The following is a 13,509-nucleotide window of genomic DNA, read 5'->3' as shown; positions in this document are numbered from 1 at the left end:
CCAATCATTGAGGCAGAGGATGGGGTCTATACTAACATATAGAAAGTCGCATCAACACAGTTTCCTCTATCTTAGTAAAATGTCCAATGTTGGCCGCTTGTGATTACCTGCTGGTGGAGGGGACTCCTTGTTCTGATCTTTTAGGAGTGGTCACAGCAGAGCCAGATTTAGACCTCATAGGACCCTAGGCAGGATACTGTTTTTGGGCCCCCTCCCTGAAACAATCCATAGCACTATATTTTTGCAGCCTACCATATACCCCTATAGTTACGTAGAAGTGAAAGCATGTGCCGCCGCATGCCTACCATATACCCCTATAGTTAAGTAGATATGAAAGCATGTGCCACCGCGCAGCGGCGGCATGCCGCCAAAGGAGGTGAGGGCGTGGCTTGCATCTTTGGGGGCGTACCTAACATGTGAAAAGAGCAAGGCCACCCTGCTGCAGAAAAAGGCACCCCTAAATAATTACCAAGCAGTCCCGTTTTTTTAAGTAGTTGGGTCAAAACAACTTAATAAATATTGAAGTCAGGGCAGAAATATTTACTTAAGTTGTTTGCAAAAATAATACGCATAAATCCAAGTATGTGCTCTTGTCCCTCTATCATCACACTGTGCCCCTTCATTGTCACTTTTGCCCCTTCACAATATCACATGTGCCCTTTCACCATCACCTCTGTGCCCATCATCATCACCACCTCTGTGCCAATCACCATCACCAATTCTGTGCCCATCACCACCTCTGTGCCCATCACCATCACCACTTCTGTGCCCCTTCACCATCACCACCTCTGTCCCTCCGTTGTTTTACTTACCTTTCTATTGCCTTTCTTCTCCAGCGCGCTGCTCCTCCTCGGTCAGTCCAGATTTAAAAAAAAAAAAAAAAAAAAAAGAGTCACGTGATCGCTCGTCGGGTCCCGGCAGCCTCTCCTCCTCTCTCTATCACTGAGACACTGAGAGGAGAAGAGGCTGCCGGAACCCGATTCGCGGCACCCGACCCCCCCTCCCCCGATTAACGGCACCCGACCCCCCCCGCATGGTGCCTAGGTTGCCTAGCGGTAAATCCGGCCCTGGGTCACAGGGCCGTTGGAATACGCTAAGCCTGGTGAGCTTGGCAGGAGGATCACTAGGCGAGAGTCCCTTCCCCCTTAGTCTACGAGTCCGAGAATGGGGGGTTAGTGAATGCGCAAACTCCGGCAGGGTGGGGGGAACCTGAGGGGTCAGTACCAGTGTGCAGGTGGGTCTATTTTATTAGGAGTTATCAGGATTTTGTTTCTTAGAAATCAAGAAAGAAGTTTGTTTTATATTTAGTAAAGGGATGAATGAGGGTTTGAGGAATCTTTAATCCAAAGTTTATTTTAAATTTGTGTTTATATGTGTTTTTTTTTCTTTTTTGGTATACTGGGGGGACCAATGGGGTGGCATATCTGTCACTCCATGGGTCTTAATATTGTTAATTACCCCAACTCTCTCAGCCCAGGATGGAAGGGAACAGCTCAGAAAGTATTTTATTGTAGGTAGTGAGCGCGTCTGCTAATGTGATTTTCTGCCAAACAAGTCTCATTCAAAGGGACAGATTCAGTTGTCCGCAATGTTACTAATAACATCGCGGATGCGCTTTCTTACTGGTATTACGGTAAAAAGTAGAACAAATTTATGCTCACACCTTGACGGGGTGCGAACGAAAAACCGCTGTGAAAAAAATCCTTGCGAGGTCAAAAAGCATTCTGAAGAACAGAAACAGTATTCTGGCAATGTTTTTAAGGTGGAATAGGCAGGACTGAGAGAGAGTCTGGACGTGAGGAATAAAGCAGAGGGTGGAGTCAAGGCAGTGGGCTTGGGAGACTGAGGAAATTGTGGTGTTATAAACAGTGAGGGAGATTTGAGGGGAGGTGTTGATTCTGGCAGGAGGGAAGATAATAAGCTCTGTTTTGGATAAGTTGAGATTTAGGTAGTGTTGAGACATCAATGTGGAGATAGCTGAAAGACAGTTGGTTACGCAAGATAGTACAGAAGGGAAGAGGTCAGGGGAAGAGATATAGATTTTGGTGTCATCAGCATAGAGGTGGTACAGGAGGCCAAATTAGTGAATTAGTGCCCCAAAAGAAGAGGTATACAATGAAAAAAGTAAAGGGCCAAGAACAGAGCCTTGTGGGACCTCAGCAGATAGTGGGAGTGGAGGGCAGGATGTGCCAGAGGTAAAAAGATTAAAGGAGCGGATCGATATGTAGAAAGTGAACCAGGAAAGAAATGTGTCACGAAGACCAATTGAGTGAAGGGTGTGTAAGACAAGAGAGTGATTAACAGTGTTAAAAGCAGAAAAGAGGTCTAGGAGAATGAGTATGGAGAAATGAACTTTAGACTTTGCAGTAAGTAGATTTTCCATCACTTTTGTGAGAGTAGTTTCTTGTTTCAGTAGAATGTTGAAGACGGAAGCCTGATTGCAGAGAGTCAAGAATGGAGTGAGAGGAGAGAAAGTGAGACAGGTGTTTGTACACTAATCGCTCAAGTAGTTTGAAGGCAAAAGGGTAGAGTGAAATATAGCGGTAGCTGAAGAGAGAGGCTGGATCGAGAGATGGTTTCTTTAGAATTGGTGAGATGAGCGCATGTTTAATGGAGGATGGAAATGTACCAGTGGGGAGAGACAGGTTGAAGACATGTGTTATAGGTGATCATCGAGTGGAGGAGAGGGAGTGGAGAAGTTGGGAAGGAATAGGTCAAGTGGACAAATTGTAGGTTAAGATGTTGAGATGAGTATTCAGTTACTGGAGAGAATAAATTAAGGGTGGATTGGCAAGTGTAGGTGAAGGTGTGTAGAGATTGTGGAATTTGCAGCACGGTGGCTAAGTGGTTAGCACTTCTGCCTCACAGTGCTGGGGTCATGAGTTCAAGTCCCGACCATGGCCTTATATGTGTGGAGTTTGTATGTTCTCCCCGTGTTTGTGTGGGTTTCCTCCGGGTGCTCCAGTTTCCTCCCACACTCCAAAAACATACTGGTAGGTTAATTGGCTGCTATCAAAATTGACCCTAGTCTCTGTCTGTGTGTATGTAAGGGAATTTAGACTGTAAGCTCCAATGGAGCAGGGACTGATGTGAATGAGGTGTCTGTACAACGCTGCGGAATCAGTGGCGCTATATAAATAAATGGTGATAAAAATGGTGATGATGAAATATCTTGTCGAATTGCATCGATTTATTTCATGGAAGTAGCTGGCAAAGTCATGGGCTGTGGGGGAGGAGGTACAGGTGGGCAGAGAAGTGAGTTGAAGGTGGAAAAGAGGTGACGTGGGTCAAAAGACTGGGTGGATATTAGAGATTTGAAGACTGTTTGCTTAGTAATTGAAAGGACAGTACTGTAAGATGAAAGGATGAGTTACTAGTGGAGGAAATCAGGATAGGAACGAGATTCCCTCCAGTGGTGCTCTGCAGTACGAGAGCACTAAAAATATTATTACCCCAATTGCCACCAGTTAGGGATGTCGCGAGGAGCTCTAGAGCTAACAGCAAGTAGCTGTTTTTTTCCTAAGGGGAGGGGTTTAATTCATTTTTTTGAGGTCCAATTCCTCTAGGAAATACAGCCTAGTGCTGAACAGGCTGCAGCTTTTTCCCACTATAACACTTAGGGGCCTCTTTCTTTTTTATTATTACTAGCATCCATCCTGTGATACGTATGATAAAAAAAAAAAATTAAAAACTTACCGCATGTATTTATGTAAAAAAATCACTGAGTGTTTCTTTGCTGCCTCTGCATTACTGGCCCAGAGCATTAATAGTTAACTTACTGCGTTGCTGCCCATTGTCTTTCCAATTGTATGCAATGATGCTGAAAACCCAGATTTGGGATTTCAGTACCACTAGCGTAAAAACAAAATTAAATTTAAAAATTAACATTTGGTTATTCTTTTGTTCTGCCAGTGCCATCCTGAGATACTTGTTAAATAGTTGTCCTATGCAAATGAATGGGGAAGCCTTTGTTGGCGAAAGCCACCAAAACTTACCAGCGAAATGGTTATGGTCAGCGGTAATTTATGTATAGGACATTTTCTCTGGTTATAGGGCTCTTTACACTTTGAAAATAGGACACTTGTTCTATTCAAAATATGCCCATTTCCACGTGTTATAAGACACATAATAAAAACCATGGTGAATATTGTTACATATTCATGAGCTGAACAGATACGTTTACAATACAGATCTATATTTTAAGTGTAAGACAATCGTTAGGAAAATGTTACTAGCTTATTTATGTACAAATTTAGCAAGGAAGGAGGTTGATGTTTTTATTAGTTCTGGGCAGTACATGATGTTTTTCTGTTATTTTTCTTTGAAATATAACAAGAATAACCATGCTTTTTGATTATCCAGTTGAATTATTAAATCAAATAATCAAGCTATGCCATTTTTCTCTTTAATGTCATAGATTAAAGAAAACCTGTCACTTTCTAGCAAATTATTTTTTACATAGTACTTCATGAACTATGAATGTGTAATACATAGTTGCTCACTTAGTTGAGAAATTAGGAGTATATAGAGGGTATAGAAGAACAGCTTGGTCCAAATTCATTCTCTTGACTTGAGAGTTGTCCCACATATTATTGTATATGCACTCACGGGTATATTCCTTTATTCAATTCATTTGCCTTTCAAGGGAGCTGAGACTAGGCAGAAAAACCCTGGATGTATGCAGCTTTACTCTCTTAACCCGAATTACGGAATTTGCCTAGTGCACACTTTGTACTTCTATAGAGAAAAGATCCATTTTCATTACACAATATATAAAGCACTATGTAAAACTATAATTTACTCAAAAGTGACAGTTTGTTTTTAAGGTCAAGGTAAAAAATAGTTTCCTCATAGACTTAGTAATTATGCTAGAGTATTACATATGTATTAAAGTAATTCTATCGTTTTCAAATAAGCATTGCCCAATCGATTGTATGTGTTTCCATCGCACAAAGTGATTTATTTTAGCAGATGTAAAAAGTTAACAATTCAATACATTATTAAATAATATAGTACAGTACAGCACAGCCAATACCAAAAGATACATACATACTGCGCTCTTATTGCATGCATTCGCTGCGCATCCACGGGACCCAATGGACAGTATATCTGCTTAGAATACTGTGTCAGAGTTGACTGCAGACTGGGTACCCGACTATGATCATATATACACATTCAGTGTTACAGAGAACAATAGAGATGACGTAGATTGTTTCTATAGGTCCAGACAAAGGGTGGCTCCAGGGTAAACAGGTCATAGGCTGATTCAATCTAAGGAATCCAAAGGTGGGGGTCGTCTCTCCAGGGGGTCTGCTCCTTTCATAGCCAGCATCATACAAAGGTTTATTCCCTAATATCAATAACTAAAGTATGCAATGTGCGATCTCTTCGCCGACTGCACCGGACAACTGCTGATGAATAGGGGAACAATATGATATCAGGCATGACACCTTTCCTATAACCTAAACCTTTAATAACACTAAAATGTAGATATAATCATATTATATAAACTAATAATAAACCAAATACTATCTGCTCATAAATTACAGTGTAACGGAACCAATATGAATATGAATTATATAGATAACTAAATGTTGTAATGCGAGTGTGTGCGTGCGTATTTTACCGTGCGATCGCACCACGCTCTGTGTTAGGTGGCGTACGGATCTGTGTTACGTGGCGTACGCATCGCAATCGCACGGCAAAACAGTATTTAACCTATATACTTTCGTTCATCCAATTATACGACTTCGACATATGATTCTAGCTATGCATATCACCAGAAAAGTGTAACTATTACATGCTGCTTAGTAGGGACTGTGATTCTTTAAATGTAAGAAATACATCTTCAGGGGGCTATAGTTAAAGATGTGGAATGCCTAGCAATCATAATAGATTATCTCATTTTTGACATAGCAGAAATATTCAAATGATTCAAACAGGTTTCGTTAAAGTTGTGCAATTGTAGCTATTATAACAGAATACTATTGCATTTGAATTATTCTTAGTGTTATTGGCAAATTCTGTTTCTTTCTCTTGGAAACTTTGACCTACTATCGGTTCCTCAACTCTATTCAAGCTCACACATGTTTCTCTCTCTGGCAAAACTCTCAACTCCTCCCACTTGGAAATCATACACTCCTACATGAATAAAGGGCACTGTAAGGATTAAACACTAGCTCCAGATGACAGCTACAGACACCTAATCTCAATACCTGTAATCAGCACTCTGCTAAGAAGAGTCATTTAGCTAGTCTCCTAGCAGTAGTCCAGTCCTTACCTGGACTACTGCACAGTTTTAATTACTCAGCAATCAGTCCTTCAGTGAATAGGTTAAGTCAATCAAAACATTTATTTCACGTGCTAGAAGCCTGTATAAAGTCCCTCACTTCTATCAAAAGTTTGCAGGAGCAACGATTTGTTTTGGATTTCTCTGCTTTGAAGAAGACTTGTTTTGTTTGACTGTACATCTCGATTCTACCTTCTACAACCATTCTACCTTGGCTTCGTCCATCACTATTCAACCTTCTATAGTTCTTTGACTTCAGCATGTACCTCACTACCAGTCTTCTCAGGACTAAGTGGCTTGGCTGGACATGGTGAGTCTTTGATTGCTAAACCAGCCAAGTGGTTCTTTCCTGGGAGCCGCCAGCACCATGACAGGGACATTACATATATGTGTAATATGTTTATGTTTCTATGTTTATATATGTTTATATATATGTACACAAAAGTGCAAGCTAGCACTCTAATGCAAGTATCTATAGTAGTAGCCCTAGACTATAAATACTATTTGGCATGAGAACTATACATAAAACAGAACAACGACAGTTAATCTCTTCATTTTTGTGCAGCACATGTTTCCTGTAAAACTTTTTAATAATCCCTTTTGTTTGAGGGTAATATACTGTGTAGCTAGAGTTTAATCCCAAAGGTGACACAGATTTTTTTATGAATTTAGGAATGAGATTGGTCCTCTTGTTAAGATTTGCATATGATTTCCCCAGTTTGGTAGGTTCATATGCATGTTGCCACAGTGTTCTGGTCGCTTTTTTGACATCAAGGGGTGACCAGCAGATCAGTCACTGTTGGAGATGTGCATCCTGCCTAATCCTACTGAGGGTCTCTCTGAGTAAGGTCCTCATTTGTCCAGCGTTATATGACTGGTAATAGTACTTACAATATAGCTTTCTGGTTCTGTATCATTCCAGCTTGCTTCAGCAGCACATATACTAAAATTGTAACAATACATAGAAGATTATCATGACCCCTGCACAAGGATGACACACAAATTCATGAAGTGTACCATACCAGTTGGTTCCTGGCTCTGCATTACAGTGACTTCTAGCTCCTGAACCCTGGCTCTGCACTATGGGGACTTCTGTGCTGGGTCTGTTTGTGCTTTTTGGGCTGCGTTACCATCAGCTTTTCTGCATACCTGCCTCAAATGAACACCATTTATACCAGACACGAGTTGCTATTTTGAATTAGTGTCAGAAAGATTTTTACATTACCAGTGTGCCAGGGACACTTCTGCATGTGTCTGTCAACTGACAGAGATTTTATGCTACACTGTGTATGTCCATATTTGTCTGCACATTCCTGTTTCTGTTTTAGCACTGTGTTACAGTTGTGCCTCAGCTATTATCCTGTGTATCATTATTACCAGTTCAGTACTATGACTCTGTCGTTATTCCCTGTCTGCTGCTGACACTCAGTAAACTATTTTTAACTGCAACACAATGTAATGTTTCTTACCAGTGTATTCCTAACACCTCTGATCCATCAAGATCTTTTAGGGTGTATACATGACATACATACATGCAGGACGGATTTACCACTAGGCAACCTAGGGGGCCCGGCAGCAAGGCTGTGGGATATGCCAGCCAATAAAAAAAATATTGTGTCTGAGGGAGAAAAATACAAATAAAAAAAAAATCACATGATTGCAGCGGCCCCCGGTAGCCTCCTCCCCACCTCCCTGCTCCATTGCATTCCACTGTATGTCGTGCGTGAGTAACGCCATGTGACGTCATTACGCCCAACATTATATTCAAAGAAAACTCATTGTGGAACGGAGAGGAGCAGCGCACGCAGCGGGGCAAGAAAGAAGACAAAACAGAACAGAAGATGAGAAAACAGAAATAAGAAAACAGAACAGAAGAAAACAATAGAAAGGTAAGAAAACTAACAAAGGCACAGTGGGACACTATTATAAAGGGGAAACAAGTTGTTTTACACACAATTATAAAGGGGTACAGTGGTGATATGAAGGTGCACCATGGTGATGTGAAGGGGCACAGAGGTGTTGTGAAGGGGCACAGAAGTGATATTGTGAAGGGGCAAAAGTGGCAATGAAGGGGCATAGTGTGATGATGGAGGGACAAAAGTGACGATGAAGGAGCAAATGTGTTACTGTGAAGGGGCACAGTGTGATGATACAGGTTACAAGGGGCACATCCTTGGATTTATGCGTATAATTCTTGCAAACAACTTACCGTATATACCCGTGTATAAGCCGAGTTTTTCAGCACATTTTTGTATGCTGAAAAAAGCCTCCTCGGCTTATACACGGGTGAACTTACCTGGTGTCCGGTCCCTCAGTTGTTCAGTTCCGCTTTAAGGTAAGACACTCCGTTAAAAAAAAAAAATAGAGAGAGATTTTTTCAGCCTTTTCCTTCCTCCGCAGTGGAACGCATGTGCGTTCCACTGACAGGAAGTTCGGCATTTGGAACGCAAACTTGCGTTCCAAATGCCGAACTTCCTGTTGGTGGAACGCACATGTGTTCCACTGCGGAGGAAGGAAAAGGCTGAAAAAATCTCTCTCTATTTTTTTTTTTTAACGGAGTGTCTTACCTTAAAGCGATCTTCATTTTTCAGCAGCAATGATTATGGCAACCTGATAAACACAAAGGTGCCGGAGAACTTGAAAATGGGGAAAGACAGGGAGGAGATGAAGTTACAGGATCTGCAGCCTGAAATCTCTCTAGCACTTTACAACAAAAAAGGTGCATTCTTTCACAGCAGCCTCATTGACCAGAACATAGTTGATTTCTTCATCCCCTTTCTGCCACTGGAGCGCCGGCATGTGAAGATGTGTATCAAGGAAGAGCTAAGACAATATGGGCTCCAGGAGGATGCACATATAATAGAGGCTGTGGCAAATGTGATGCCGTACGTCCCAAAGGAGTGCAATAGTGGCTGCAAACGTGTGAGAGTGACCCTGGAACTCAAGTCCTGACAACTGACAACCCCACCAAACTGCAAGTAATAGATTTTCAAATTTCACAATTTACACACTTAATAATTTATTTGTATTTTATGTGTATACATATTCTTATTTTCCACAACAATGTACATAGGGGGTGAAAGCATACATCAAAATGACAAAATAGCAATAAACTGAAAAACACACATGATATAAAAATGCATATACAGATGTAAATTAAAAACATAATAATGAATAAATCTAAAAAAAAATTACCAGTAGCTGCTGCATTTCCCACCCTAGGCTTATACTCGAGTCAATAAGTTTTACCAGTATTTTGTGGTAAAATTAGGTACCTCGGCTTATATTCGGGTCGACTTATACTCGAGTATATACGGTAATAAGTATTTCTGTCCTGACTAAAATACCTATTAGGTTGTTTTGACCCAACTACTCAAAAAACGGGATTGCTCTGTAATTATTTAGTGTTGCCTTTTTCTGTAGGAGAGTGGCCTAGCTCTTATCACATGTTAGGTACGCCCCCAATTATGCAAGTCATGCCCCCAATGGTATGGCCACCCCTCCTTTTGCGGCACATAGCTTCCCTTCTACTCAACTATAGGGGTATATGGTATGCTACAAAAATATAGTGCTATAGATTGTTTCAGGTAGGGGGGCCCCAAACCAGGATCTTGGCTAGGGCCCCATGAGGTCTACATCTGGCTCTGCATACATGAGGACTATCTCCTTAGCAATCGTATGTGAAGCTGTTTTCCACAAGGGCACATCCTCTGGATAATTGGTGGCACAGTCTACGAAAAACAGAATATATTGGTAGACACTCAAAAATTTTTGGTGGACCAGCCAGATCCATGGTTATGCGTTCAAACAGGACCTCTATAATAGGCAGCAGTACATGGGGTGTCAACAATGTGGGATTAGAGTAGGTTCTCTGGCACACTGGACAGACATATGGTGGCGGTCCTTCCCCGGCAAGCTGTAGTCTCCTTACTGAGGAGATCTTGTGAGTCTCACTCTCACGAGATCTCCTCAGTAAAGAGGGTACAGCGCGCCGGAGAAGGAGGTAAGTGCCGGCGGGGGGCGGGCAGCTCGGATCACGGGGGGGGCTTACAGCTCGGGCCACGGGGGGGGGCCCTCACGGGGGAATGGAGGCCCCCTTAGCCCAGGGGCCTCCATTCCCTTAATCCGGCACTGGCTGTGTCCTGTTCAGTCCAGTGGTGCTGTGTCCTGTGCTCTGTGCTTCTAAGGGCATAGTTATTTCCCCATTATTCCCAAGTGTTTTAAAAAATAAAAAAAAGTTATAAAAAAAAAATACAAAAAAATAATTACAAAAAAAATTAATTACAACAAAATTTGCAAAACCAATCCTGCAGTATAAGCCCATTGGTACTGCAATATTATATTACCAAGTTCACTGATTCAGCAGTATAAGTCCAGTGGTACTGCTATTACAAAGTTCACTGATTCAGCAGTATAAGTCCAGTGGTACTGATATTACAAAGTTCACTGATTCAGCAGTATAATTCCAGTGGTACTGATATATTACAAAGTTCCCTGATTCAGCAGTATAAGTCCAGTGGTACTGCTATTACAAAGTTCACTGATTCAGCAGTATAAGTCCAGTGGTACTGCTATTACAAAGTTCACTGATTCAGCAGTATAAGTCCAGTGGTACTGATATTACAAAGTTCACTGATTCAGCAGTATAAGTCCAGTGGTACTGATATATTACAAAGTTCACTGATTCAGCAGTATAAGTCCAGTGGTACTGCTATTACAAATTTCATTGATTCAGCAGTGTATAAGTCCAGTGGTACTGCTATTACAAAGTTCACTGATTCAGCAGTATAAGTCCAGTGGTACTGCTATTATAAAGTTCACTGATTCAGCAGTGTATAAGTCCAGTGGTACTGCTATTACAAAGTTCACTGATTCAGCAGTATAAGTCCAGTGGTACTGCTATTACAAAGTTCACTGATTCAGCAGTATAAGTCCAGTGGTACTGCTATTACAAAGTTCACTGATTCAGCAGTATAAGTCCAGTGGTACTGCTATTACAAAATTCACTGATTCAGCAGTATAAGTCCAGTGCTACTCTCCTGTGCCGCATATAATTTTTAAAGGCTTTGCCGAGTGTGTGTGGCCCAGACTTACCATTGACCGTCAGAGTCTGTTCATTTGGCTAGCAAAAGGGAATTTAATGGGATTTGATATTCTTTCAGGAACATAATGAATTTTGTGACCATATTCATTTTTAAACATTTATAATCTCTATCTAATGTGATAATCAAACTACAGAGACAGCTTTAATATAACAAACTTTTTCTATTCCTTTTATACTTAGTGGTTGTAAATGTGAACTCTTGTAAAAAAGAATAATATAATGATGTTTAATGCAACTGGAGATATTGCTGCTGTGAGAAAGGTAAAGAATGCCATCTATTGATCACATATAGTAAGGCAACGGGTTATATTCTCTTAATGTTGGTTATACTCTGCTCAATGCATTTCATTAATAATATAAATAAAATAAAAATGCGTACAACTGTAGTTTAAAATATTTTTTTTAATCACACACCATAATAACTGTAACAACAAAAAGTATGATTTTTTAGATATAATTCTAAATAATGTAAACTGTTCAGGCATAATTATACAAATGAAAATCTAGGTAAAAAGAAGATTGCTTCAGTTCACAGATATAGGTATCTGTCATTTTTGTTGGTAGCTCCTTAATGCATACTAGAGATCCTTTCACAACAATTTATTATTGTATACAATTGTATAAATATTTTTATATAGTTAATTCAAATTCAATATGTCTTAGCTAAAAGGCTTAAAAAAGGATAGTATAATTTAAATAGATTTTTATACGTTATCTAAAATTACATGAAATTGAACAAAAAAGCATAAATTGTGTATGTTATCTAAAATGAAATTAAACTACACTAAAAAAAAACATAATTTTGCTTATAATAAATTTTACTAATAAATATATTTTTTTAACGCAGCTGGCTTGCCCATGGGAAATATACCCACTTGACTAAAGTTACCAGAATGGAGCCTCCGACATCCCAGAGGAAAAATAAGTCCTGTTGGGGATGTAAATGACAAGTCCACATGATAAGTAGAATAAGTAGCTACATCAGGGATCATAGGCAAATAATTAAAGTCAGGATAACCAGTGCCAGGGTATCTGGACTGAATCAAAAAGTGGCAAAGATAGTCAAAACAAACCCAGAAAAAGCACACAAGAATAGGACTTGAACAAACAGACCTGGGAATTCAACAATTGGCATAGCAGATAAATAGGCAGCTATGGCTGAAGTTTGGTACAGTCTGTTTGCAGAACTATGGATCATCTTCAATCTCCGTGGCTGATAGGTCATAGGTTCAGTCCCCACAAGGCATTATTCAGTTAACTGATAATGTCAATATCGCTCAGAGAAAGCCAAGAGCTTTTTAAGCAAAAGCAAAGCAGTACACTTATTTAAGATATCACTTGAGTGACTCAGAAGGTGAGCCACTTCCTTTGAAAAGTAAAGTCCATAACTACATTTAACCTCTTCACTGCTAAGGCATCTTTAAACCTGAGCCTAATTTGTCACGTTTGGGCTTATACATTGATGACTTCAATATCAGTCATTTCTCTGTGATGTACCCACACACTGTTTTTTAATAAAAATGTTTTTAAAAGTCTATGATATGACATTCTGATATCCAGCAAATTAGTTCCCCCCTAAAAATGCATGAGATAAGTTCTTTAGGTCATGAGTTGTGTGATCCCTCTTTTCCAGTCATTGGCAGCAATAATGACAGAAGATAGGTGTAAATATTACAATAGCGCTTTAATAAAAAATAAATATATGCACTTACATCAGGGAGTGCAAATGAATGCAGGGTGATAGGCTCAACGCGTTTCGTCCCGGTAAAACGGGACTTCCTCAGGAGCAAGAAACAGCAGATGTATATACCGATAAACTGCGGGCTTTAAATAGAGCCCAGACGCCATCTTGGCGCATGCGCGGCTGCGGCCACTCACCGCGCATGCGTCAAAACAACTTTATAGATTTCAACAGAGACACTGAACGGATCAGTGCGGATAAAAAATCTATAGCTCCATCAGATTTTTTATCCGCACTGATCCATTGCTCAATCTCACAACAGGTATCTTTTGTGCCTCCTTTTGCCTATAGTTACTATCATTAACATAACAGGCTTTTATATAATAAATTTTCTCATACCTACGATATATCTTCACTCAGGCTTTGTAAAGAATA

General features: G+C 40.3%; 1 non-coding gene across 1 annotated transcript; it reads left to right on the top strand.

The window, feature by feature from the left end:
- Positions 1–7,212: 7,212 nt before the first annotated feature.
- On the top strand, positions 7,213–7,315 carry LOC142112148 (U6 spliceosomal RNA). The gene has a single exon (XR_012681177.1). It is a non-coding gene; the product is annotated as a U6 spliceosomal RNA (small nuclear RNA).
- Positions 7,316–13,509: the final 6,194 nt, after the last annotated feature.

This window comes from Mixophyes fleayi, unplaced genomic scaffold (assembly GCF_038048845.1).
Source record: "Mixophyes fleayi isolate aMixFle1 unplaced genomic scaffold, aMixFle1.hap1 Scaffold_107, whole genome shotgun sequence".
Classification (NCBI taxonomy): Eukaryota; Metazoa; Chordata; class Amphibia; order Anura; family Limnodynastidae; genus Mixophyes; species Mixophyes fleayi.
The sequence above is the reverse complement of the archived record's forward strand: the minus strand, read 5'-3'. Positions and strand labels throughout refer to the sequence as shown.